General features: G+C 48.7%; 1 protein-coding gene across 1 annotated transcript in view; it reads right to left on the minus strand.

Moving 5' to 3' along the window:
• The window catches only part of KLHL25 (kelch like family member 25), a 63,652-nt gene extending 39,808 nt beyond the window's left edge, over positions 1-23,844 (minus strand). The window contains exon 1 of the mRNA XM_024114976.3: positions 23,735-23,844. The gene's annotated coding sequence lies outside the window, so the exon portion shown is untranslated. The remainder of the gene's footprint in view (positions 1-23,734) is intronic.
• Positions 23,845-23,949: the final 105 nt, after the last annotated feature.

The following is a 23,949-nucleotide window of genomic DNA, read 5'->3' on the forward strand; positions in this document are numbered from 1 at the left end:
AGGAGGAAGGGTAAGCTGTGACGAAGTGAGAGAGTGGCATGGACATATATACACTACCAAATGTAAAACAGAAAGCTAGAGGGAAGCAGCCACATTGCACAGGGAAATCAGCTCTATGCTTTGTGACCACCTAGAGGGGTGGGAGGGACGGAGACGCAAGAGGAAAGAGATATGGGAACATATGTATATGTATAACTGATTCACTTTGTTGTAAAGCAGAAACTAACACACCATTGTAAAACAGTTATACTCCAATAAAGATGTTAAAAAAAAAATAAACTGATGAAAGGTTAAAATCTACAACCAAGAATACACTATCCAGCAAGGCTCTCATTCATATTTGATGGAGAAATCAAAAGCTTTACAGACAACCAAAAGCTAAGAGAGTTCAGCACCACCAAACCAGCTTTAAAACAAATCCTAAAGAAACTTCTCTAAGTGGAAAAGAAATGGACACAACTACAATAGAATCAAGAAAATTATGAATGGGAAAGCTCACCAGTAAAGGCAAACATAAAGTAAACATCTACACACAAATATAATATCAAAGCCAGCAATCGTGAGAAGAATACAAATGCAGGATAACGGAAATGCATTGGAAATTAAGAGACCAGCAATTTAAAACAATCTGGTATACAAATATACTTCTATAACAAAAGCTCATGGGAACCACAAACCAAAAATCTACAATAGAAACACACACAAAAAAGAAAAAGCAATCCAAATACAACACTAACGATAGACATTAAATCATAAGAGAACAAAAGAGGAAGGGAAGAAAAAAGACCCTCAAAAACAAACCCCAAACAATTAACAAAATGGCAATAAGAACCCACATATTGATAATTACCTTAAATGTAAATGGATTAAATGCTCCAACCAAAAGACATAGACTGGCTGAATGGATACAGAAACAATACCCATATTTACGCTGTCTACAAGAGACACACGTTAGATCTGGGACACGTACAAACAAAGTGAGGGGATGGAAAAAGGTATTCCATGCAAGTGGAAATCAAAAGAAAGCTGGATTAGCAATACTCATATCAGACAAAATAGAGTTTAAAATAAAGACTGTTACAAGAGACAAGGAAGGTCACTACATAATGATCAAGGGATCAAGCCAAGAAGAAGATATAACAATTGTAAATATATATGCACACAACATAGGAACACCTCAATATATAAGGCAAATACTAAAAGCCATAAAAGGAGAAATTGACAGTAACACAATAATAGTGGGAGACTTTAACACCCCACTTTCATCATTGGACTGATCATCCAAACAGAAAATCAATAAGGAAACACAGGCCTTAAATGACACATTAGAGCAGATGGACTTAACTGACATTTATAGAACACTGCATCCAAAAGAAACAGAATACACTTTCTTCTCAAGTGCACATGGTACATTCTCCAGGAGAGGTCACATCTTGGGTCACAAATCAAGCCATGGTAAATTTAAGAAAATCGAAATCATATCAAGCATCTTTTCCGACCACAACACTATGAGATTAGAAGTCAATTACAGGGGAAAAAAACTGTAGAAAACACAAACACATGGAGGCTAAACAATATCTTACTAATCAACCAATGGATCACTGAAGAAATCAAAGAGGAAATCAAAAAATACCTAGAGACAAACGAAAATGAAAGCATGATGATCCAAAACCTATGGGATGTAGCTAACAGTTCTAAGAGGGAAGTCTATAGCAATACAATCTTACCTCAGGAAACAAAAAAAAAAAATCTCAAATAAACAACCTAAACTTACACCCAAAGCAACCAGAGAAAGATGAAACAAAACCCAAAGTTGGAAAAAAAGAAATGATAAAGATCACAGCAAAAATACACTTGATCTTAGCCAAAAGGCCAAGAAGCAATAGAGACCAGAAATAAATGAAATAGAGAAGAAAACAATAGAAAAGATCAATGAAACAAAAAGCTGGTTCCTTCAAAAGACAAACAAAATCGATAAACCTTTAGCCAGACTCTTTGAGAAAAAAAGGGAGAGGGCTCAAATGGACAACTAAAATGGACAACCTAGAAGAAATGGACAAATTCTTAGAAAGGTACAATCTTCCAAGACTGAACCAGGAAGAAATAGAAAATATGAACAGACCACAAGTAATGAAATTGAAACAGTGATTTTAAAACTACCAACAAACAAAAGTCCAGGACCAGACGGCTTCACAGGTGAATTCTATCAAACTTTTAGAGAAGAGATAACACCCATCCTTCCCAAACTCTTCCAAAAAATTGCAGAGGAAGGAACACTCCCAAACTCATTCTACAAGGCCACCCATCACCCTGATATCAAAACCAGACAGAGATACTACAAAAAAAGAAAATTACAGACCAATATCACTGATGAATATAGATGCAAAAATCCTCAACAAAATACTAGCAAACAGAATCAGGCCACCATCACCCTCATATCAAAACCAGACAGAGATACTACAAAAAAAGAAAATTACAGACCAATATCACTGATGAATATAGATGCAAAAATCCTCAACAAAATACTAGCAAACAGAATCCAACAACACATTAAAAGGATCATACACCATGAACAAATGGGATTTATCCCTGGGATGCAAGGATTCTTCGATATGCACTAATCAATCAGTATGATATACCACATTAACAAACTGAAGAATAAAAACCATGTGATCATCTCAATAGATGCAGAAAAAGCTTTTGACAAAATTCACACCCATTTATCATAAAAAGTCTCCAGAAAGTGGGCACAGAGGGAACTTACCTCAACATAATAAAGGCCATATATGGCAAACCTACAGCTAACATCATTCTCAATGGTGAAAAGCTGAAAGCATTCCCTCTAAGATCAGGAACTAGACAAGGATGTCCACTCTTGCCACTTTTATTCAATGTAGTTTTGGAAGTCCTAACCACAGCAATCAGAGAAGAAAAAGAAAAGGAATCCAAATTGGAAAAGAAGAAGTAAAACTGTCACTGTTTGCAGATGACATGATACTATACATAGAAAATCCTAAAAATGCTATGAGAAAACTACTAGAGCTCAGCAATGAATTCGGTAAAGTTGCAGGATAGAAAATTAATACAGGACTTCCCTGGTGGCGGTGGGGTTGAGAATCCACCTGCCAATGCAGGGAACATGAGTTCGATCCCTGGTCCGGGAAAATCCCACATGCCATGGAGCAACTAAGCCCGTGGGCCACAACTACTGAGCCTGCACTCTAGAGCCTGCGAGCCACAAGTACTGAGCCCTCATGTCACAATTACTGAAGCCCATGCACCTAGAGCCCATGCTCCACAACAAGAGAAGCCATCGCAATGAGAAGCACATGCACTGCAATGAAGAGTAGCCCCCACTTGCCGCAACTAGAGAAAGCCCACGCGCAGCATTAAAGGCCCAATAATAAATAAATTAAATAAATAAATTTATTTTAAAAAGATAGAAAATTAATACACAGAAATCTGTTGCATTTCTATATGCTAACGACAAAAGATCCAGAAAGAGAAATTAAGGAAACAATCCCATTTACCATCACATGAAAAAGAATAAAACACCTAGGAATAATCCTACCTAAGGAGACAAGAGACCTGCCTGTACTCTGAAAACAATAAGATACTAATGAAAGAAATCGAAGATGACACAAACACATGGAGAGATACACCATGTTCTTGCACTGGAAGAATCAATATTGTCAAAATGACTATACTACCCAAGGCAATCTATAGATTCAATGCAATCCCTATCAAATTACCAATGGCATTTTTCACAGAACTAGAACAAAAATTTTTTAAATTTGTATGGAGACATAAAAGACCCCCAATAGCCAAAGCAATCCTGAGAAAGAAAAATGGACCTGGAGGAATCAGGTGTCCTAACTTCAGACTATACTACAAAGCTACAGTCATCAAAACAGTATGGTACTGGCACAAAACCAGAAATATAGCTCAATGGAACGGGATACAAAGCCCAGAAATAAACCCATGCACCTATGGTTAACTAATCTATGACCAAGGAGGCAAGAATATACAATGGAGAGAAGACAGCCTCTTCAATAAGTGATTCTGGGAACACCGGACAGCTACATATAAAAGAATGAAATTAAAACATTCTCTAATACCATACACAAAAATAAATTCAAAATGGATCAAAGACCTAAATGTAAGGCTGGACACTATAAAACTCTTAGAGGAAAACATAGGCAGAACACTCTTTGACATAAATCACAGCAATACCTTTTCGGATTCCCCTCCTAATGAAAATAAAAACAAAAATAAACAAATGGGATCTAATTAAACATAAAATCTTCTGCACAGCAGAGGAAACCATCAACAAAATGAAAAGACAACCCACAGAATGGGAGAAAATACTTGCAAACGATGCAACTGACAGGGATTAATCTCCAACATATACAAACAGCATATGCTGTTCTGTATCCAAAAAACAAACAACCCCCAAAAAAAGATGGGCAGAAGATCTAAATAGACGTTTCTCCAAAGAAAACATATGGATGGCCAAAAGCACATGGAAAGATACCCAACATCGCTAATTATTAGAGAACTGCAAATCAAAACTGCAATGATGTATTACCTCACACCAGTCAGGATGGCCATCCTCAAAAAGTCTAAACAATAAATGCTGGAGAGGGTGTGGAGAAAAGGGAACTCTCCTACATGTTAGTGGGAATGTAAACTGATACAGCCACTATGGAGAACAATATGGAGGTTCCTTAAAAAACTAAAAATAGAACTACCAAATGATCCTGTAATCCCACTACTGGGCATATATAAGGAGAAAACCATAATTCGAAAAGATACATGCACCCCAATGTTCACTGCATCACTATTTACAACAGCCAAGACACAGAAGCAAACTAACTGTCCATCGACAGAGGAATAGATAAAGAAGATGTGGTTCATACCTACAACGGAATATTACTCAGCCATAAAAAAGAAGGAAATAATGCCATTTGTAGCAATATGGATGGACCTAGTGATTATCATACTAAGTGAAGTCAGACAAAGACAAATATATGATATCACTTATATGTGGAATCCAAAAAAAATGATACAAATGAACTTATTTACAAAACAGAAACAGACAGATATCGAAAACAAACTCATGGTTATCAAAAGGGAAATGTGGGGGGGTAATGGTAAATTAGGAGCTTGGGATGAACATATACACACCACTATATGTAAGACAGATAACCAACGAGGACCTACTGTACAGCACAGGGAAGTCTACTCAATATTCTGTGATAACCTATATGAGAAAAGAATCTGAAAAAGAATGAATATATGTGTACGTCTAATTGAATCACTTTGCTGTACACCTGAAACTAACACAACATTGTAAATCAACTACACTCCAATATAATATCTATATATATAGTTTTAAAATTTCAAAAAGGGACTTCCCTGGTGGCAGTGGTTAAGAATCTGCCTGCCAATGAAGGGGACACGGGTTCGAGCCCTGGTCCAGGAAGATCTCACATGCTGCAGAGCAACCAAGCCCATGTGCCACAAGTACTGAGGCCCACGCTCCTAGAGCCCGTGTTCCACAAGAGAAGCCACCGCAACGAGAAGCCCACGCACTGCAACGAAGACCCAACGCAGCCAAAAATAATTTATTTTAAAACAAAATAATAAAATAAAATTGCAAAAAAAAAAAGCACCAAATAGCAAGGTGCCCAGCTCACCTTTCATCCTCCTTGGAAAGTTAGCCAAAAACATAAGTAAACAAACTAGCCAAGAGGCAAGACCTTCAGAAGAAAACTTGCCAAGCTCTCTGAAGATTCCAGTGACTAAGATCTAAAGACCTCCACTCTCAGAGAAAAAGGCACCAGAGGCAATCAAAGCTGCATTCTGGGGGACACTCTCTGGGAGGCCCAGCTCTGTCCTGCAGCGCTAGTGCCCTCCCTGCCCTCCACCCCCAGCCAGGAGTTAGCAATTTTCTAAATGAGGGTGTCAACTCCATTACTCTTCGCTGGGGGCCAGAGGGAGCCAGAAAATCCCAGGGCCCAGCTGAGGGGTTGCAGGTAATGTGGTTCTGACTCGCTCATCCACCAGAAGCTTCCCGAACAATTCCCACGTGCCAGGCAGGGAGACAGTGATGCACAGAGACAGGGTTCCTGCCCCCACGGGGCTGCACTCTGTGGTTGGCGGTATGGAAGGGGGCAGACAGACCAGTGATAAGGAACCAAACCAGTGAACAGGACACTTTCACTTCCTGGGAGTTCTATGAAGAAAATAAAATGGCAACGGGCCACAGAGGGACAAGACAACGGTGGGCTCATTTAGGCCCCGTGAAGAGGGGACATGTGGGATGAAACTTAAGTGATGAGCAGAGCCTGGATGTGATGGCGGGGAAAGGAGGGTTCAGGCGGAGAAGCAGCAGGTGCAAAGGCTGGGTGGAAACCATCGGCCCTTCAGGGAAGAGAAAGGCCAGGGACAGGCAGGGGCGCTATCACACAGGGCCAGTGGCATGTGAACCCTGGGGCCAGTCGTGTAAAGCTGCAGCAGGTGGACCCCAGCCCGCAGAGGGGAGGGGCAGCAAGTATTTTTAAGCTGTATCTCCCAAGGGGTTCTGCCCCAGCTGCACTGACACGCCTGTGATAAAGCAGCCCCAAGGAAACGCCAGTGCACAGGAACAGGGCACCTGAAGACAGCTCAGCCCTTACTGGTGACCCTGGGAAAGTTAATTCACCTCTCCGGGCTATTTTTCTCAATCATAAAGTGATGACGAAAACAGCTGCTACTTTATAGGTTCTTTTGAGACTTAAATGAGACTGTCGATGACAAGCATTTGGGACGGCCTGGCCCTCTCCTGCTTACTCGGTCAGCTGTTTTATTATTGTTGCTATTGTCATTACCACCGTCACTGAATAAAGAACACAGCAGACATTACCCCAACCTCCACTTTGAATAAGGGGATTTTCACTGTCTACTCTCTTCATTTTTAAGTTGTTTGATTTTTTTTAAATGAGTATGTAATATTTTTATAGTCAGAGAAAACACTAAAGGTTTTCTTCAAGCCTGCTGGATCTGGGTTACTCCAGAACTGTGATAATAAAGGATTCCAACACTATCAGATATCAGGGCTATGCAGGGTGGCGTGCTGCAACAAGGTTCCCAGGAGCGGGGTTCCGAGAGGACGCCCCATGATACTGTAGCTCATATCCCCACCCTGCCCAAGTCTGGGGGACACACACACCTCGGGGAGCCCACGGGGTGCAGGGGCAGCCATCCGTCCAATTTTCAAGTGGAAAACAAACTAAGCACCGTATGAAGCAGACAAATCTAATTGTTAAGTGAAAGTAAAATCAGTATGACCACTGTAACTGAATCAGAGCCACAGATCATTCTAGATACAAGTGAATTATCAGACAATGGGTCCTTTCCCTAGATGTTTCTACCTTCCAATGGCCCTTTCTTTTAAAAAGAAAACAAAAAACAACTTTATATATATATATATATATATATATTTATTCAGAAGTCGTATTACCTGAATTTTTATTGAAAATGCAACAGGTTAAAACTGTTTATATTTTTTGCTGTGTATTTATTTATTTTGATCTTGTTTTTCAGCTTTTGATTTTGAAAGACTTCAAATCCGCAGTAAAGTCACGGGAATTGTGTAACGCACGCCTCCTGCTCTCCAGTGGTTAGCCAGCTGGATGCTACTCCGCCCTATCCCAGCCCCCAGCCTCACCCCACCCTTGCCTCACTGCAAGCCCCGGCCCTCCTGCAGGTGAATGGGCTGGCCATGCGGGTGGTGGTTCTAGAATGGAGTGAGGTTCAGGGAAGGCGTGAGGGTGTCTGCTTCATACCCTGCTTGGTAATAAATGGGGTTCTCTTCAGGCAGTGCCAGAATGTTCCACGAAGGGTGGAGCTCGCCCCTGAGCCCATCCCCTCTGGACAGAAGCCGAAGCCTTCCACACCCTCTGACAAGGCACAGTGTGAGACAGCCCGGTTCGCACCTGCTGTCCTGAGGGCGTGAGCAACAGTGCAAGTGTACCCTCTCTAAAGGCTCACACACACTCACACACACAGTCCCAGCTGGGCACTGAATCCTACACATGGCCCAACTTCCTGCACCCAAAGGCAGGAAGGGGAACATGGTCCCAGCAGACCCAGCGGGGCAGGCAACTGCCTCGGTGCCTTCTCCATGCGCTCCAGCCTTTTTACTCAATGCACACGAATGTTAGGTACATTTGAGGAAAGGCAGCCACTTTAGCTCCGGTGATTGATAGCCAGGTCTCAAGCTGACAGCAGCCTCTGGTCAACGGGGAGCCAGAGCTGTTATTCCGAGTTGATAGATGCTATGGGGATAGATGCCAGCTCTGCCGGGGTGGGTGGGACACTTCTGGAGGAAGGTTCTGGGTGGTGCACTGCCCTGGCCTTTCCCAGGCAACAGGCTCTGCCTTCCCAGAAAAGGCAGAGGACAGGGGTAAGGGCTCAAGGCCTGTGAAACTGCTGTAGGAAGAAGCAACACCTGTGGCAAAGAATCAACAGGGAATTCTGGTCGGGGAGGGAGCCACATGGCGCACATGACTACCATGTATCCATACTGTGCTGGGCATCTTACATGGAAGATTTCATCCTCACAACCAAGCCTGACAAGGTTATGACTCTGTTTTAATCAAGATGGGCTAGGTTGTGCTGCAGCAACAAACACCCCCGAATCTCGGTGGCTTTGGGGACAGAGACATTTCACGCTTATGCTACATGCACTGTGGGTTAGTTGGTGGTTGGGGGGCGGGGAGGGGAGGAGATCACTGTCACTCCCAGGGACCCAGATGACAGAGTAGTCGCCATGTCACCAGGCCAATGGGAAAATAGAGAATGCTCTGGAAAGTGGCACTGCCAATTCGGTGCTTGGCCTTAGAAAGACGCACATCACTTCTGTCCCCATCTCATTAGCTAAGACGAGTCACGTGCCTTCGTTCACGGGGACAGCACCAGAGATGCGATCCTGCCATGTGCCCTATTAGTTTTGTAATTTACAGATAAGAAAACAGCAGCTCAGAGATGAATGGTAATGACAACAGTACTACTACCAATAAGTCATAGTGACTGAGCAATTACTATGTACTGGGCACTGCTCTGAGTGCTTTTTTCAGGCTGGGACACCGGGCAGGGAGATGTGGGAATGACTCCCTGTAATGACTGCCCAGCCACACGCCCAGCCCAGCAGACACAGCTACAGATGGTTGGCGCCCCCTTTTCTGCCCAGGACCCCCTCTTCTGAGTGTGAGCTCCACGAACCAAGTGAGACAGGCCAACAGGCACACCCAGGAGCTCAGTCATTTTTACTGAGAAGATGACACAAAAGTGAAGGCAAAAGACACAAAAGACGACAAATCCCCAGGAGTCACAGCCCCGATGCAGACGTTCTCATGGGGGGTGAGGGGGTCAGGAGGTGGTGGGCAGGAACACTGTCCTAAGGAGGCAAAAACTGGTTCTTGGAAGACAGAAAAAAAAATCTTACTTGTTTTAGGTACAAAGCACAGACATACATACAGAACACAGACAGACTTATAGCGTATCTGGTATTAAAATTTATGGCGGGCAGGGGGGTTGAGTGCAATTAGGAATAAAAGGCCCAAAAAGGTTTGTGGGGGGAAGTGATAAGGTTGAGAGGCACTGCAAACACAATGACTATTTTCACTTTGGCTTATTATTTTCAGCCTTTATCCCAAAACAAACATTTTACATTGTTGCAACTATAGAACACAATTTCACATTGTTTTTACCATCCACAGAGTTTGCAGGCGCCTATCGTTCATTCACCACTGAACACAGATTGATCAGGGGTCTCCTGCGTGCAGACACTGGGATGAACCGGTTGGTTTATCCCAGCGTCTCTGGGGTTGTCAGCTGTAATTTTTAATGTCTGTGAAGTATATAAGCACCATGACTTACTAATTCATTCATCCATAGTTTTGCATTTGTATCCAACGAACAAATAACATCTCTGCTGTGGTGTATTATGAATCACTGTATTCTCTTGAGATAAAAATCTTTGGAGAAGAATTACAGATGTGTGACGTCATACCGTCATAGAAGCTCTGGTTTCCATGCTTAATGAAACCACCGCTGCAACAAAGAGGCTTCTTTCAGCTAAGGGAGGAGTGGCTCAGATGCCTCCAAATTCGGCAGGGCAGGGCCGAGAGAAGCTGCCACCTGGCTTCCATTGCCGCACCCTGCTGCCCCTCAGCTCAGTGAGGCCACCTGGACTGTCTCTGGCCCCCGAGGCTGGGGGTCTGCAAGCCCAGCTATTGCTGCAGACGGGACGGAGCGGGGCCAAAGAAATGGACATCCCTGGTCTAACCACAGAGGGGACAAAGAACTTGGTGCTCAGGTTCGCCCATCTGTTGAAATCACTTGTTTCCTTTCACTTATCCAGAGCGAGACAGAGAGAAACAAGCAGGGGCAGAGAACGGCCCCCGTACAAAGCAAACATCGCCTCCTGGTCCTGGGTTCCTCCCTCTTCAGCAGGACTGGCTGGGCCCTTGGCAAACAGAGGGAGGCTGGGGGCCTGGAGGGAGGCTGTCTCTCTTCCTGTCTGGTTCCCTGAAAGAGTCACAGAGGCCCACAGATGGAGTCATTAAAAGCACTGTGGCCTAGATATCACTTTCAGTGAGCCACCTGGAGTGACAGCCTGGGAGGAAAATGCACACGCAGAACAGGACAGAAGGAAAAAAAAAAAAAAAAAAAAAAAAAAGTCAAGCACCGGCTACTTGTTCATGGATTTCTTTCTCCCTGTGCTCTAGAAGCTTCGTTCTACTCCAGGCTGCCAGGGCTGCTGTCGAACCAGAACGGGAATGTGCCTCAATTGCTAAAGCTGAAGACACAGCTCTGTTTCTCCCCTCCCGTGGAGAGGGAGGGGGGCAGGGGAGTATAGCTGGAGAGCACTTTGGTAAGATCTTTCAAAATGACAAAAGCCCTCTACCCCAGCCTCTCCACGCCCAGGAATCCTGCCCTCCATCACACTTGCATGTTCCCTCTTGGCTGCAAGCAAAAGGCTAGAAACAGGCTCAAAGTTCACAGGCAAGAGGCCCAGTTAAAGAAATGGTGGTTCATTCATACAATGGAGTACTACAGAATTATATATATAAAAAAATAAGCAACTGGCTTTCTCTGCTAAAACGAGAAGTGCTATGAATAGGATGCCATCTCTTACATCTGTTAAAAACCGACTACCTAGTCATACACATAGACACGTAATACACACACACACACCTGCTGGGGTTGCAGACTGTCTCTGGTAGGCTGGGTGAGAAACGGGTTGATAGCTACCAGTGGGGAGGAGGGCGGGGAGGCTGTCCCCAACGCACACACCCCTGAACCTGCCGGACACTGTGCCAGATGCAGGGTCACTTTTTTTGTGTGTGGGGGAGGCTGCAGTCGTGCCACGCAGCATGTGGGATCTTAGTTCCCCGGCCAGGGGTCGAACCTGTGCCCTGTGCAGTGCTCAGTCCTAACCACAGGACCGCCAGGGAAGTCCCGGGGTCACTTTTTATCGAACCTGGCTGTGAGCGAGCTTTTGCACCAGGCCCTGTACATGCCTTCTTTCATTTCATCCTTACAGCACCTCTTTGAGGTGTCACGGTCCCTATTGTACAGGTGGGCAAACTGAGGCTCAGAGAAGGTAAGAAACGCGCACACATCCTCAGCATTCAAAGCTGTTTTGCTCCAAAGTCCCTGCTCGAAAGGCATAACATGGGCTGTTTAGAAAGAAGAACCACCTTCCTGGCTGCAAATGCCGTGTGTGCCTGAACAGGAGATGCTGTTTTTAATGAAAAACACTTGATTTCCCAAGTGCCTCGCTGCCACTTAGCAAACCTGAGTCTGCCTTCCTGGGCCTCAGGAAAGGAGGAAGGGTGTGGAAGTGTGCCTCCCCGCCTGCCAGGCCCCGTGCCACCCTGAAGAGCTTGCACTACATCCAACAGCACGTAACTTGAGGACACAGACCAGGCCTGCATTACAAGCTCTCTCTCGGGTGCCTGCCTTCCTCCTTGCCTGGGGAACAGGGACGTCGGTCTGGCACCTCCCTGCTTGCTGGCACTGCCACCTCTATACTGCGAGGCTTGTGCTGGGTATTCAAATGCTCAGTGCCTCGGTTGGACATGAAAATAATCACACCAACCTCGCAGGATTGCCAGGGGACTAAAAGGGGAAAACAGATGAACAGAGCTGGGTTCAGGGCCCACACCCAGGCCCCAGCTTGCAAGGGCTTTGCCAAGCACACCTGTTCTCAGATGGTTTGGTGTCAGGATCTTTCTACAATGTGAAAACGATTGAGGACCCTAAGGGGCTTCTGTTACATGGTTTAACCTATTGATATTTATCACAGACAAAATTAAAACTGAGACAAAACTGAAATGTATACTAGTTACCTGAAGAACAATAATAAACTCATTATATGTTAGCATAAATAACAGTTGTTTTTCATAAATCTAGTTTCCAAAAAAAAATTTATTTTATTGAGAATAGTGGCCAGACTCTCTAACTGCTTCTGCATTCAATTTGTTGTAAAATGTCGTGTTTTTTTTTTAAATTGAAGTATAGCTGATTCACAATATTGTGTTAGTTTCAGGTGTACAGCGAAGTGATTGTTATATATATATTTTTAGATTACTTTCCATCACAGGTTATTACAAGATCCTGAATATAATTCCCAGTGCTATACAGTAAATCCTTATTGCTTACCTATTTTATATATAGTAGTGTGTAAGTGTTAATCCCATGCTCCTGAACATTGTAAAATGTTTTTGTTGAAGACTAGAAGAAAATCCAGCCTCATACAGACAGGGAGTTGGAAAAGGGAACAGATTTTAAGAGCCTTTTCAGATCACTTTGGATATTCCTCTTTGACAAAACACTAAGACTTGTCAAGCACTAGTTTCTTAAAGATTAGCTGCAGTGTGGGACCTGAGCCCGTGTGGTGCACTTGTGTACTCTATGACCTTCCCATCTCCTGGTCTGTCTTGCACTCTGGCTCACTTATCCATGCATGATTTAGTAACTTCATGCAATGGTCATCTGGAAAACACTGGGTCACAGGGTTATGCACTTGGAGGGAATGGTTGAAAAAGGCAAATAATATCTGGGTGTTACTATGAAAACAGTTTAGACCCCGTGGACCCCGAAAAAAATCCCAGGGACCCTCCTGGACCACGCTGTGAGAACAGTGGGTTAGCAAAACTTCCTCATCCTCCACACATTAACCATGTTTTTTTTTTTTTTTTTTTTTTGCAGTACGCGGGCCTCTCACCGCCGCGGCCTCTCCCGTTGTGGAGCACAGGCTCCGGACGCGCAGGCCCAGCAGCCACGGCCCACGGGCCCAGCCGCTCCGCGGCACGCGGGACCCTCCCGGACCGGGGCACGAACCCGCGCCCCCCGCATCGGCAGGCGGACCCCCAACCACCGCGCCACCAGGGAAGCCCCCAACCATGTTTTTTTAAAAGGACTCGAAAAAGAAACTGCCATGGAAAGTGAAGGGCAGTGAGAGTGGAATCACCTGCCCGGAGGGTCTCGGCCCCTCCCCAGCTTGCATGGACGTGTGGGCACAGGAGCTGGCACCCTCTGATCCCCGCTGGCCGGCCTCCCCTCGAAGAACCCAGCCTGCTCTGCCCCTCCCTCCATCACCAGATGCTTTCTTCTCGCCACAGGACCCCTCATTTTCCCCCAAATAACAGACCTCGGTGGTTTGCAGAGGGCAGCGCCTGAGACGGCAAACTACAGGGCCCACGCATGGGCTGCTGCCCTTGGGCTTCACAGTTGATGATTCTTGGTCTCTTGAAATTACATATGTAACGTGTATTTATAGCTAAATACATGGGTGCCCAGAAACTGCAACTCATTCATACATACATTTTTAGCATATCGTTCGGCCACCAAGTTCCATTAAATCCTCCTTCCCGGGTCCCTTGTGTGGCTAGTCCTGCGTCGGAAACAAGGTGAGGACTTCACAGCTGAGGAATGGGCTACGAACAGGCCCTGTCCCCAGTCTCTCCCACTCCAGGCAATCCGGTCTTCACTTTTGACCACCATTCTCTCCTGCTCAAAAGCTTCAAGGAGGCTTGTGCAATCTGGTCCCCAGCCCCTCTCCCCCACCACTCGCTGGGGCACATGCTGGACTTTCTAGCTCTCCCGTCCCCACTCCCTCTCTCCATAAGCCCTCTCTTTTCACGCTCACACCCTCCCCTGGACTTGACATCTGTCTGGCGTGTACAGGGCCTCGTACATAGTAGATACTGAAAAAATTAACCTGACAAGGAATTTCTGAGCACCTACCATGTGCTGGGCCCTGTGGTGCTATGCAACAGGAACAGGGCAGAGAGTAAAGAGAACATTTTTGTCTTGTCTCCTGCAATTAACGTTCTAATACCCGTTGGCCCTTTGCTGCGGTGCTGTGAGGGTTCTCCTCTAGTCCAGCATTATTTATTCCTTCAGGGCATTGGGTACTCTGCCTTTATTTTTATTTTCAACTCATTGAGGACACTATTCTGTGTCATCTTTGCTGCCTGGAATACATTAGATCGAGAATATTGCTGAATGGGAAGTAGATTAACCACAAATACCCACTGGAATAAGAATCAAAAAGATCCACGTGAGAGGTCCTCAGTGTCTGCTGTGTTAACCTGCAATATGACTGGTATGTTTCATATTTAAGTATTTTAAACGCTGGATGGGAAAGAGCAGCCCTCATCCCTGTCCTACATGGTGTTCTGCAAATCACAGTAATCAAACTGGAGATGTTGGCCTTGAGCACCCTGAGGGGGTGGTTAGGCGCTAAGGTCCTGGTCTCAAATCCCAGCACTGCTGTTTCTACCTGTATGACTGGCCCAAGGTACTTATATTCTCTGAGCCTCAGTTTTTCTAATCTGGAAAATGGGGCGGGAGGAATTAAGTGTCCACGTGCTATCCTGAGAATTAAATGAGAAGGTCCATGTAAAGAGCCCAGCACGGTGGGACACACAAAATTCACTCTATTCATGAGACCTGCTGTTATCAATACTGTAGCCCCTGTTGGCACAAGCCCTTGGCAGGAAAATTCAAGGATGGCACCCTGACCTCCACCCCTGGTCTTACTCCTGTGACCATGTGACCTACATAGCAAAGGGATTTGCAGATATAATTAATGATGTTACTAACTCATCAGGTGGCCTTAAAATAGGGAGATGCTCTGAGTGGGCCTGACTTAATCACATGAGCTCTTTAAAGCAGAGTTTTCTTCAGCTGATTGCAGAAGTTGATGTCAGAGATCTGAAGCAGGAAAGGATCTGATGCTCCACTGCTGCTTAGAGATGGGGTGGGGTAGAGGGTATCTGGCATGGAATGCAGCAGCCTGTAGGAGCCAAGATCAGCACCTAGCTGACAGCCAGGGAGGAGAGAGGGACCTCAGTCCTGCAACCACCAAGAACTTGATTCTCCCAACAACCTGAATGAGTCTGGAAGCAGATTCTCCCCCAGAGCCTCAGGATAAGAGCCCAGTCCAGCTGGTACTTGACCTTGGACTTGTGACAGCCTAAGCAGAGAACCCAGTTGAGCCAGCCCAGGTTTCTGACCTACAGAACTGTGAGCTAATAAGTAGGTATCGTTTAAGCCACTAAGTTAGTGGTGATCCGTGAGGCCACAACAGAAGCTAATGTAAGCCCTGCTTGGCCTCTGGCCATAAGGCACATAAATTAAAAACATACCAGGTGCTTGTCCAAAGGGTTCGGGGATGGCACTTTCTGCATCCTTAATGCTGCATGGGTGATGCTCTAGGGCGGGGTCTGTTGATCCATCTCTACCTCTAGCACTTAGCAGTGTGTCTATCACACCGTAAGTTCTCAATAATTTCATTTAACAAAATTTCAACTTCCTGAGCAGTCCGGAACAGAATGGCTTACAGCTCCCCAGATTGGCTTCATAATCGCATGACCAGCCAATCATAACGTGTTCAGGTGCACTAACCTGGACAAATCCCGCAAAGGCCTCTTTTCTGCCTAGAGGAAAACTATATAGACACTGCAAGCAGTTCACAGGCAGCCACCCAGCACCCAGGGTAGGGATGTGTCCACGTGCAAATGAGTCTTGCTTTACACACCCACCGACACCGCCGTCGTCCCTGCCTCGGTCTGTGGCAGCCTCCCAGGGATCAGCTGGCCAGCCAAACCCTGACATTTTGCTTGTAATTGTACCTTCCTGTAAAAAGTCCTAGTTGGAGCAGTAAAAATAGCAGCTGCAACTTCCTGCAACACGGACAGACCAGTCGATCCCGGTGCCTGAAACAAAACCTGGCGACTCGACCTCACTCTGACTCCACAAACCCCTGCAGGCTGGGCTGGGGGTGGCAGTGGGGTGGGACCCAGAAAGGGCAGCCCACTCTGCCCCTGCCCTCACCGACTGCCCTCGAGCCAGCTCCTGAGTAAGATGCTCCCCTCACTCCCTTCATGAAAAACCCAATCCTCAGAACCATGGGATGCCTAACAAATGCAAAGATGTGCCTGCAGCCAAGGTCTCAGCCTCCTCTCCTCCTGCCCACTGGCTGCAGAGGTACAAAGGCAGGATGCCTCCCGACCAAAGCCCTGCGTCCACCTAACTTGTTCGTCCGCTGCTATCACCGCCCCCCACCCCATGTCTGTCCACCTTCCTGTCTGTGGCCTAGTCCCCCCCCAGCTCCCCACAGCTGTCCCAACCAGGTCGGGCTGGTGGGGATAACAGAAGCCTCCACCAGGGCTTAGGTCCCAGGCGGCAGCAGGGCAATCGCAGCCAAGCCTGGATGCTGCTCCCTAAGGTGTGGGCCCGCTGTGTTAGAGCCCACTTGGGGAAGGACAGGAGAGCCTAACTATATATCCCTAGGCACCTGAATCCCAGCAGTGATGAATTCCTCCAGGGGCCCAGCCAGCTCCCTGGCTCCTGCATCATGGGGCCTGAGGCCACCCAGGGACCACATGGGCCTGGTTTTCCTTGGCCCTGATCCCACCTTTCCTTTATCAATCCCCACAGCTTCCCCTCCTTCTGTCTCCAAATCAAGTACAAGGGCCCTTTTGTCAACCTTTTGCTTATTTTAAAGCCTCCTGTTACAGGAAAACAGATAAGGACCCCCAAAGTAACAAACATGGAAATACACAAAGTTCTAGGAGCCCCAGCCTTTGGTCTCTACCAACAGATAAATGGGGGATCAAGTCTGTGGTGACCAATGCCCCTTTCTGAGCCTGTCCCTAGACCAGCTAGAGGACCAGCTAGAGAACTTTCTCTGCCCTCCTGGCTCATTTCTTTGACTCGGCTGGGTGAGGCCCTGCCCATCTCAGGGATGCAAGGCAGACGTCCCACCTAAAGGCAGCCCAGCTCCTCCCCTGGACACATGGGCTGTTTAGAAACACTCACATCCATTCAAATGTTCTAGGCTCCAGATATCTGCCTTTCACTAGTAAAACCCATGATGTCTGCAGAGCTTTTCAGCATAAAATGAACTTTCAGGAATGTTTTCCCACGCCCAAAACAGCAGCCTGGCAGGGGGCAGGGTGGGGATTAAAAGGACCTCATTTCACAGATGAGTACACAGGGCAAAGGCTTCACTGAGTCCCCAGCTGCGGTCACACCAGCGAGAGGCAGCGCTCGCTAAACCTTGATCCTCTGGAAAAAACAACGATGGATTACAATAAAAAGAGAAAGCCTGAATAAACTGGATCACTTTTTTTTTTTTAAGGAATAATGAGATCCTTTTCCCCCATCACATTAGCTAAAAGGGAAAATGTGGATAATAACAAGCGTGGTGAGGACGTGGGGAAGTGGGCTCCCAGACACCATCAATGGGAGAGAAAACTGGCTTATCAGTCTTCGCAAATGGCACTTGGTTTTGCCAATGAAAATTTAAAGACCAGAAAGACGTACGATCAAAGATGTACACGACTTCATGGATTGTACAGGGGGGAAGAAAAATCAGACACAACCGAAACGTCTCCTGTTAGGAGACTGAGCTGAAAGATGATGGTCTGGCCGCACTGTGGAATATTACACTGCTGTGAAAAGCGAAAGAGATCCACCACACGGTAAGTGATAGACACTGTGGAGTACTGAGTACGATCCACATTACATAAGCACAAAATCTGTATATGAAAAGGGGGACGAGAACAGTATGCCCCAAACTGCTGACAGATACCAAGGATGGGGCCACTTTCACACCATGCTCCATTTCTTCTTACATTGTTTGTTTATACAGGGAACCTACTGATGTATGATTGAAATTAAAGACAATAAAACAACTTAAAAGGAACATGTTTTCCTTAGGCTCCCTACACATCAGAAGATTCCAGAATGGAATGGCTGCAGCCTATCTCTGGGTCTCGTCTCAAACCCCTCCCCAGCCCACGATGTTCCCAGCCTGTGCACTTGCTGGGCACCCCCTTCCTCAGATCTTCCCACGGCTGCCTCTTGCTGTCTTGGAGGTCGCGGCTCAAATGTCACCAGCCCAGAGCCCCTTCGTCTAAGCAGATGCCCTGCCTTGATCCTTTTCCTCACACCTCCCTGTCCGCCTTCTGCAGCCCAACCGCAGCTCTATTTATTTTATCCATCTGTGGTCTGCCTCCCCCAGTTGAATGGGGGCCCCAGGATGGTGGGGACCTTGGCTTGTTCTCTGCTGCATCGCAGAGCCTGGCAGAAAAACAGACGGCAAAAAACATTCGTTGGCCACCTTAGGAATCGAGACACAAACGACAGTCCATTTCCTCAAGTGTCCAATGGCTCTGGCCACGCCACTCACAGCCTAGCACTGACCCATAACCACCTACTTGTCTGCTTCCCAGGCCAGAGGCCGAGCTTGCAAGTACAGACCCTCTTTGAACCTGACTTTCCCTTACCAGTTTCTTGTCCAGGGTGAGCCATTCAGAAGGTGCTGAACAAATGTCTGTTGCCTGAATGGAGCTGTACAACTCGCTCCCTCGGATTTCCAAAGCCGCAAACAATACAGGTGCTCACAGGTTAAGGGACTTGCTGCCCAGGGTCTCGCAAGCCCAGCTGGGATGCAGTAGAACTTGAACTCTGGATGCAGGATGCAATCGCCATGGCTTTCTAGAAAAAGAGATCCTCCGTCTCTTGGCCCTCACTCCTGCCCAGACAGATCTGACCTGGCCAACTGCAAATCTGGCAGGCAGCTCATCCTGGGGTTTGAATGAGCCAAGCCTTTCTTATCTTAATTAGGAAATTAATTCCTTTCAGCCTAGATTGATCTGTGGTCAGCCTCTCCCTGGGGGCCCAACAGGAGCAGGAAGAAAATAAGCAAGTCTGAGTTTGAGTTTCCATCCTATCCCCGCATCCTACTCTGACGGGCAAGCGACTGACAGTCCAAGGTGACTTCCTGGAGGACAGAGGTGGGTGGGGAGCGACAAAGGGGTCCTCCCTTTGGCAGCCGCTGACACAGTTCTCCCACGGCCCTGCTCAGCCCCCGCCTACCGCCTCCTCGCAGGAGGAGCCATCAGACTGGTCTTGCAGGCGCCTCCTTGGCAAAGTGCTGCGTGCAGAAGGTAGGGAGCCTGGCGTCCTCCTCTGTCGCCCTGGGCTCCCTCAAGATCCCTCTTGCCCCCTAGGAAGTCTTTGTCCATCTCTCCTTTCAGAGGTGGCCCTAGGCTCTATGCCCAGGGGACACTCCGCAGGCGAGGTCTCACCCCATCTGTTCCAGGCTGGGTTGGGGGGGTGTCAATTTAAGTGCTCCCACACCTGCTGCCCTTCACACCTGGACCCCAAACTCCAAGGCAGTGGACAGAGGCAGGGGACCAGGGGAGGAGAGAGCCCTGTTCCTCTGGAGTTACTGGGAAAGTCTGACTCAGCTTCCATTCACCAAGAAAGGAAAGGAAATGGGGCGCCTGCCCACTACACCACTTTCATTCTACAGGTGGAAAAATGAGGGGCCAGAGACGGAAGGCGACCTGCCCAAAGGTCCACAGCACCCATCAGAGGCGGAGCTGGAGCTAGGACGCCAGATTCCTGCCTTTTAATTCAGCCCCTCTGCACTCTACAGGCCACCTCTCCCTCTTCCTGCCCAAGAGAGCTATGCAAGTGACTCGAGCCTTACAAAACTACTTAATACCAGAGGACACAAGACCTTTTGAGATTTTACAGCAAGACATTTAGTAGAAGCATTGTACCGAAGAACATCCACCCATTTTACAGAAGAGCAATCTAGGCCCATAGAGGTAAGGGGACCTACAGGAAGTCGTACAGCCAGCTAGGGGCAGAGCAGGACTCCCAGAACCCGCCCCACACCCCCCCCACTTAAGTGCTTTTTCTGCTGACACGGTCCAGGTGTGAGGGTTCCATCTGTGGGATAGCTGGTGAAGAGGTGCAGCTGGCCTTGGGCCTCAATCACACTGAAACAAGGTGGGGCCCAGAGAGCCTCATCTAAACTCTGTCCCAGAGGTGCAGGAGACCATCATTGGGGGAGAGAATGGCTTGGGAGATTTTTATGTATTTGCAGAAAATACAGTGAAATTTCCCAACTAAGCTGGATTTCTGAGACCACAGAGCTGGCACTTTTATAAACAGGTTAGTGAGCCACACACGCCTCCCATGTTTCATCCAAAAGGTCACTGACAGGCCTGGGAAGGAAAGGTTTAGCAGTGAGAAAGAACAGCGTCTACTGGCACCAGAGGGAGGGGGCAGGGTGGGTGCAGGCAGCTGGGACCCCAGGAGAGGGCTGACCACAGACACATAAACAACATCTGAACCCAAGTCCAGTTCAAAGAGCCCATGCTCTTCCCCGCAACCCCCAACCTGGTGCTGAAGAGACTTAATAACAGGGAACCCTCCCATCCCTGAGTCCTCTCTCTGCCCTCCATCCCACAATCCCCCCTCCATGCTTCTAACAGCTAAGGCACCTTGAGTAAGTCTGGCAAGGTGAGTGCCTGAAGGTGACAGGTATCAGCTTTAGCTACATATTAGACTGGGGTGGGAGCAGTGCTGCTCAGAGGCCAGATGGTCTAGGAAAGGGAGTGGAACCTACAGGGGAGGCTGGGCTGACTTCCATCACCTGGGGACAGACCCAGATTCCTAAGGGAAAAGGCCTGCTGGGACGCTGTGAGTAAAAGCTGTGGATGCATACACTCTCCCCACCCCCCACCCCCAGCTGTCCCAACTAAGTGTTTCTGGCTGGGAAAACGCTTCAACAGCCCTAGTTGCCTAAGGCAATTCAATTATGAAATTTACCACATTAGATGAAAAGGAGCATCTCAATCAGCCAATTCATTTGTGTCTGGCCACTCTGTTTTCTTGTGCCAGCTCTGCGAGCCCCCTCCTTTTTCAGGCCACACCCACACTGAGGGCTGGTACCGTGGGACTAAGAGCTCAGGCAATGGGCTGGTCTTTGGGGCTGGTGGGGTGGGGTCTCCCATGATCCCCTGAGCAGATCGGCTGTATCCAGAAGCCACCCATCTTCCTGGGGGACTCCTGGGCCAGACCACCATAGTCCCAGGTGAACCTTTCCATCACCTCCCACCTGCATGCTCTCTGCCCTCAACCTGCACCTGCCTGGAGGCTGGCAATGAAGTGGCCTCTGGGAGAAGTGTGAGTGGGTGGGGGGAGGTGGTAGCCCACGACATGCCTTTCTCATCTTTACTTAATCAAGGCATCCTCTCTCCAGGAAGCCTTCACCACCCGCGCACCTCCTGTGTCCCCTCAGCTTCCCTTGCTGCCTTTGTCACTGGGGTACTGTGCACACCTCGATGTGTCAGGGCCTCTAACCCACATGCCAGCACACCTGGTCCAGGAGCTCCCCGAAGGCAGGGTCCCAATCAAGCCCCTTCAAACCATGAGTCGATTAACGAATGAATGAACAAACCACCACTCCCTTTGATCCCCCGCCCCCCATCGTGCATCACGGTAATAGATGGGAAGGAGAACCAAGCCTGCTTTCGCTGCAGACCAGGAAGTCCAAGGCCCGGGTAATCGTCCTCTTTCTTCCTGCTCTCCTCTCCCACACTGAGCGCCCGTAGGTTTAAGATGCTATTAAGGGGCATCAGGCTGCAGAAGACGCCTCTGAGGTGGAGTGTGCCACTCCCCCGCGGCTCCTCTCTCTGCACCGCATACATAAACCTGGCTGCAGCCTGAGCCCCGGGAGGAAGGTCTCTACCATTTCTCTCTACCTTCCTTTGAGTAACCTGCATGGAATCATTTCCTGACAAAGGGAATGGCTCAAGACGGAGATAGCTGCCGGGCACGGAAGACTGATTCCGTCATCCTCCAAAGGCACGGCTTGGGGACTCAAGGACCCCGTGTTAGAAGGACACCAAACCTGCCCCCGGTGGGGTGGGCCTTGGGTCCTACTCCTCCCCAGTGCCCAAATGCAAGCCTTCACCAACGCCCCCTTAGCAATCCTAACAGCACACCTGGGCTCAAAGAGCATCGGTCCCACCTGTGAATGGGCAGACTGAGGCCCAGGGTCCCAAAGGGCCTGAACCAAGTCAGAGTCACCAGAGTCTGGCCTGTGATCAGACTGTGGGGTTCCTGCCTCCTCTCCCCCTGGCAACTTCCCTCCCTCAGTCACGCCGCCAGAACCAGAGTGAAACCAAAAGGCCCAGACACCTGGCCTTCTCTGCCCTGACTCACCAGGGAGGGCCAAAGCTCAGGGAGCCTTCCCCTGCCCAAAAGCAACCCAGCAGGACCAAGAGTGGCTGCGTTAAACCTGCGGAGGACCTGGATCGTCCTCCACCCCACCCCCTTTGTTAAGATCTCTATAAAGATTTCTCTGCTCAAAGATAGTGGAAATGAACTTTGGGTTCTTTGAGGCACCAGCACAAAAATGTATGGTGCCCCTAGGGGCACAGAGTCCCAACCAGAAAGCTTCTCAAGCAACCACGAGGGGGAAAAGGAGCGGGGGGCGTGCCCAAGTGCTGCGGGGTCCCGGAGCCAGGGCAAGATGGGGTGAACAGGACAGCCGGGGCCAGAGAAGGCTTGCTCTGGACCTGCTAGGGTGGCGGCCACCCTGGGGGGCAGGTGGGCGGGGCTTAGGACGGGTGACCATTCCCCTTCTGCTCCACAGCTCTCTAAACAGAGACGAGGGGCCCTGTCAGGTGGGACGTAAACGGCCGGGGCACAGGAGACTCCGGGCCGGGCTCGCGTGGACGACCTTTCCCTTGGTTAAACCCCTCTGCCCTCGCTCTGCACGAGACAGGCAGCCATCTGGCCCTCGGCGTCAAATGCGCGGGTACTTCGCCCGGCCCGCGGCGCAAAGCCGGGCTGCTCACATCCTCAAAGACAGGCAGCCTCCTCTTTCCAGGATCGACAGTAATTTTTTAAAAAGAGAGTCTGCGGACTCAATGAATCAAGCACTCCCATGGGAAAGAGTTGCAGCTCCCGCGCGCAACATCCATTTGCAAAACAATTCATTCTCTCGCTCAGAGCTTTCAGCAAATACCCTCGCCGGGTCCCCCGGCACTCGCGAGGAGGGAGGAGCGGGGTTGGGGAGGGGACGGCTCTCTACAGACCTCCATTCCCCACCATTGTCCCCGACTCCAGCCCCCCGAGACCCTGAGGCGGTTCCAGGGACTCGAGCCCCGCTGTGCTGCTCGCGGGGCACGCGGTCCCGCGCGGCTCACTCTGCCGGGGGCTCCCACGGCGGGGCACGCAGGACCCGGCGCTCCCGGTCCCGGCCCGGGGTGGGGGGTGGTGACAAGTGCCAAAGCCGGCGGCCGGGCGCGCGGCTAGACCGGCCCGAGGACGGCGCCCCCAGCCCAGCCCGGGTACTCACCGCTCGGGGCGTCGCCACCCGCCGCGCTCAGAGGCCCCTAGCCGCCCGCGCGAGGCTCAGCAGCCCTCGCCGCCGCCGCTCCCCTCCCCTGGCTCGCAAAAGCCGCTGAGCGCGCTGCTACTGCTGTACAGCCCGGGCGCCGCCAACAAACTAGTTTCTCCGGCCTTCCCGCCCCGCCTCCCGGCCTGAAGCCAATCAGAGGCGGCGTCTCTGTG

This window comes from Physeter macrocephalus, chromosome 11 (genome assembly GCF_002837175.3).
Source record: "Physeter macrocephalus isolate SW-GA chromosome 11, ASM283717v5, whole genome shotgun sequence".
NCBI lineage: Eukaryota > Metazoa > Chordata > Mammalia > Artiodactyla > Physeteridae > Physeter > Physeter macrocephalus.